This window comes from Octodon degus, unplaced genomic scaffold (assembly GCF_000260255.1).
Source record: "Octodon degus isolate 3935 unplaced genomic scaffold, OctDeg1.0 scaffold00009, whole genome shotgun sequence".
Classification (NCBI taxonomy): domain Eukaryota; kingdom Metazoa; phylum Chordata; class Mammalia; order Rodentia; family Octodontidae; genus Octodon; species Octodon degus.
The window spans coordinates 26790259-26795779 of NW_004524585.1; positions in this window are offsets into that span (position 1 = coordinate 26790259).

Genomic DNA, 5521 nt, shown 5'->3' on the forward strand with positions numbered 1-5521 from the left:
AGCTCTTACTTCAGCTTCGGTGGAGAGCATGGTGTCCTGCTGACCAATGGGAGAATGTCATTCTGGGCCGACCTCTTCCTCGCTCCGTTTGTCCTTCTAGAGAAACCTTTGTCTTCCTCTCCCATGATTTATATTGTTGTGCAATCTACAGCACAGTTTTATAGAGATATTTTTATAGATGTGAAGTTTTATTTTGACTATCTCAAGGTGACAAGTTCTATCTCATGGAATAGAAGAGATTTAATTTATGGCCAGAGACACCTATATTTAGTGGAGACAGCTTTATGAAAAGAAATTTAAAAATCTATCTTTCATCTTTTTTTGAAGAGGCATAGAGAAGTGCTAAGATTTATCCACCATACTGATGTTTGTTGTAATTAATAATTTGTACTTAAAATATGTAGAATAAGTGCCTTTTATTAAAAATATATATCATATAAATCTTTTCTTTTGGGGGAGCAGAAATTGAATCTAGGGACTCATGCTTTCTGGGTATGTGTATGTAAATCTTTTAAGGACAGCTTCTAAAATTAATAGAATTAATAAACACATATGTACCAATCTTGAAAGTGTAAGTTACACATATTCTGACTCTAAAGCTGGCAAACAGTATGCAAAATGTTCATCTAGGAAGTGTGAGTTGCAGATATACAATGAATATCTTTGCCCCAAATATTGCATTTTTATCTTTGAAAGGTAGGAAACTCACTTTTTGTTCTAAAAAAAGGTATTTTGGAGGTCAGCGGTTTGAATTTGATTTCACTTTGATTTCAAAGTGAGGCTTAGAGTGTGTGTGTGCAATGAGATCTATTTGGTTTGCTTTGAGACACACAATGAGGTACAATGATGTGGGCGCCTCGAGGGAAGCTCTAGAACTTTGGTTAGGGTTTTCATGTTGTTTGTCTTGCACTTTAGTACTTCAAATCTACATTTCTTCTGCACCTTGTGCTAGTAAGTTATGAGGATGTCATAGGAGAATATAGGGGGGCTGTCCCTAGGTGAAATGGTTCAAGGCCCAATGAGACACACACACACACACACACACACACACACACACACACACACACACGAAAATGTGTATATATGTGTATATTTGGAAGACCTAATCATTTGAAATCACTTCTTATTTCAACATACATTTTTTTTGAGACCAGATATGCCTTTTAGCCCAGGGGGACTTGAAGTCACAGCAATTCACCTGCCTCAGCCTGATGAATGTCGGGATTGCAGGCTTGTGCCCTCACATCCAGGTATTTTAGCATATACTTTTGGCCCCTTACTAATGATAACAGGAATAAATGACACATCATAATTATTGGGCAGATCATCTAAATTTAGAACCAGTTTGATCTGAGCTTGTATTCCAGCTCTAACATGTGGTAGCTGTACAGGTTTGGAGGCATTAACCTCTTTGTGACGTTGTTTCATATTCTCTTAAGTAAAAAAAAAATGGTATTTAGCTCATAAGCTTACTGGTTGAAGATTTAATGGGTAAGGTATATACAAAGCTCATAGATCACTGTATAATATATTTTATAGTTAACAGTATGACAGCGCTGTTACAAATTAGTCAATTATTTGATTATAGATGGAATTACTGTATCTATCAAAGTTTTTATAAATAGTACTATATTTATTTTCATAGAAATCATCTGAAGTTAATTTTATTTATATACTTAATAAGGTAATATATAAAATTTGGCTAGGACAACTAGGATTCCAGCCCAATGTTTTTTTTTTTTTTTCATGGAACCAGGGATTCAACTCAGGCCCTTGTGCTTGCCAGGTAAGCGCTTATTCTACTGAGCCATCTCCCCCGCTCCCAGCCCAATGCTTTTAATCCATATCTAATCCCTACATCAGCTCTAGTATTCTCTTTCCCTCTCCCTCTCTGTCTTCCTGTCTGTCTCTGTCTCTGTCTGTCTGTCTGTCTGTCTGTCTGTCTGTCTCTGTCTCTCTGTCTCTCTGTCTGTCTGTCTCTCTCTCTCTCTCTCTCTCTCTCTCATACACACACACACACACACACACACACACACACACACACACACAGAGTTTCCTTCTGGTTTGCATTTGAAGTTAACCCTTGCACCCAACTCCAAAAGTGATTTCCCAACCACTTCTGACATTTCATTGGTGGATGTGCTGTTTTGTGCAGAAGAGTGTCAAGTTAACAAATGAAACAAATGTGAGTACAGGGACAAATGAGGAGTTTTAATTTTATGTTTTTCGTAGTTTCATCTTTAGTGATGGCTTAAAAATGTACAATAAGATCAAGAGTTCAGTTTTGATACTCTTGTGATAAATTCTGGTACAAGTAAAATTAAGATTAAAAGTTTTACATGAAAAATAGGAAAATAAGTAGAAAATATTGTCAGATAATTACAATATAATGAAATAACTACTATCTATTGGCTACCAACTTTCTGCTAGAAACTCTGAAAAGCCTAATGTACACATCACCTGATTTGCATCAGTCATCATCAGTGATGTTTTTCTCTACTTATAAAGGATCAGATTTGAAGTAAACATCAGTTAGTAACTGCCCATCATCTATCACGTGGCCTATGCAATATACTGCTGTAAATTAAATCTATCTCTACTTGATCTTGTGCTGTGCTTTAGTATAGATATTATATAAGTACATATATAAATTTCTATATAATATATTATTTAAGTACAGATATAAATTTCTACATAATATATTATATATAAATTTAATACATAAATTTGTGTATATGTATGGAATATATATATATATATATATATATATATATGACAAAGACAGAGCAGAAAAAGAGATAAATTGTACCCATAGTCAGGCTGTGAGTTTGAATTATGGATGGAAAGAAAATATTTAGGAGGTGGAGACTTTTTCAAGGGTTTATAGCAGTGGAGAGGACGGCATTACTACAATTTATCACATAGCTATGTGTTCAAGGACTGGAAGAAATAGAATATTAAGGAGTGAAAATGAGGTAGTTTTCCAATGAATTCTTCTAGGTGTAGTCATTCATCACGGCCTTCCTTTCATTTCCCCGGCGCCCCTCTCAGATTCACTTGCTTATTTTCTGTGAGTGTACTTTCCTCTTCATTGATTTATGCTTGATTTGAATTTTCTTGCTTGGAGATTATTGAATCGCCTTTCTTTTTCTGTCCCTCTTCGTAGCTGGCCTCAGAGTTCATCGTCCTCATTAACGTCTGTGACGCCGTCAGAGGGTTGCGCTGTGGGAGAAGAGTGCATCAGGGACGGGAGGTGAGCGCGGTCTCACTGGTGTCCTCCAGAAGTTCTCGTGCTCTGAGGAGTGGTGCCTGGGGTTGGGGGCAGCTGAAGAGACTCCCATTACTGAAGGAGCAGGATGAGGAACCAGCCTGGTCACGCTTTAACAGAAAACTTGCACGATGCACTTGGTATGGTGAAGAGTGTCTGATTTCAGTTAGTCTCGGACTTCTCTAACATGTGAACACCAGAGAAACGCATTCCCGGCCCTCTGCAGGAGGATAGTCCTGCAGTTCTCCATACCACACGTTCTTGCTTTGGCATAAATCCTGGGGCCACAGCGTTCTGTGGAAAAGCAGTCTCAGCAGATTACATTTCGGATTTGGCCCACTAGAAAATGATGATGTGATGGAACCTCTTAAAACTCTCACTTGTTAGGGCCGGCCTCATAGATTGCTCAGTGGACGGAAGTGCCTGCTTAGGCAGAGCCGGCGACTGGGCTTCCATCCGGGGTGCGCTGAGATGGCGATTGAGACTGGCCGTGGTGTAATCCCAGTGCCTGTAATCCTAGCGCGTGGGAGGCTGAGATGGCGATTGAGACTGGCCGTGGTGTAATCCCAGTGCCTGTAATCCCAGTGCGTGGGAGGCTGAATACAGGAGAATCACTATGAGTCCTATCTACGTAGTGAGACGTTGTAGACCTTGTCCTAAATACAGAGGGGGGAAGAAAGCAGCTGCTCACTTGTTAGTGATAGTAGGAAAAGATCAGCATTAGAATCTTACATTTTCTGAGGGCTCAGAATTTACATGTGATGTGTTCTACACTTCTTATATGTGATGTGTTTCATAGCATTTATACAGGAGCACGAGTCCCCAAATAAAGACTGTGTAGAAACAAAAAAAAAACAAACAAAAACAAAAACAAAAACAAAAAACCAAACAACAACAACAACAACAACAACAACAACAACAAAATACTATTAAATTTAGGACACTGTAGGAAGGAATAAGAGAAGCTCCCATTAGTTGGATGAAGGTGAGTTATTCTAGGGTAGGCATTAGTCATGAAGTGTTACAAATTCTAGCCCAGAAATTGGGCAATATTTGACCTTGATATATCCTGTTCTCTGGGAAATATACTGATTAAAACAAGTTTGTTATCATTTATGCTCCAAAACATTGTGTTGCAAATGTAGCGCAACATTCACTTTCTCAGTATCATTGGACAAGAAATTGGTAGAGAAGAACTAAACATGTGCACCGACTTCAAATCTGGCCTTGCTTTATCTCTCGTGTGGGTGTAACACGGCAAAGGCAAAGCGAACAGCTCAGCGGGGAGTGGAGCTTCTGCGCCCTGGCCTCAGATGTTGGTGCTTGTCACCTGGAAGGTGGGGATGACAGGACTCGCTGGGCCCCACCCGTTTCTGATTGGCTAGAACTGGCCTGTAATTTGCATTTCTAACGCATCACCTGGTGCTGCTGCTGCTGGTCCTTCAGGGATCACGCTTTCTAAATCTTATTAGCGCATATTTGCAGCGCATGCTCTTTGAATCATCTTGGGTGGGGGGGTGTCCATGTACATAGCATGGCCTGTTTCTTTTTTGTGCTCCTCTGTCCTGATTCACAGCCTTGTTGCTATTGTTCATCTCAGCCTGTGGTATGGCTTGCAGTGCTTACATTCATTGAGGATATTATGTTCCTGCACACGACATACCTTTATTCTTATTTCTGCTTCCCCTCCTCTTCACCCCTCGCCTTGCTTCCTTTGATTCACTTCTCTATTGCAAGAGATCCATCCCTTTTCCCATTCTAGCCATGCTTTATTATTCTCTTTCTACTTTGCCTCACTCAAATGAGACATAACATATGGCATTTCAGCTTGTGTGTCTGGTTTATTTCATTCAACATTATATTTTCCAGATGCATCTATTTTTCTACAAATTTCTCAAATTTGTCATTCTTTATAGCCATATAGTATTCCATTGTACTTAGAAGCCACATTTTCTTTCTCTAATCATCTGTTGATGCGTATACAGGCTGCTTCCAGGATTTAGCTATCATGAATTGTGCAGCTGTAAACTTTGGTGTGCACAAGGACTACACTTTGAGAGCCACTTTCTTAAAAGGCAAGAAGAAAGAAAATGGAAACAAAAATTTCATTCTAGAGTATTTTGTGTTTTGCACAAAACAGTGAATTAAGAACTGAATGTCTAATTTATGAAAAAGACTACTCTTGTAAAGCAACACCACCAGTGCAGAGCATGCTGGGACATTTTAGCAGGCGATTGTGGGCTGGAACCACTT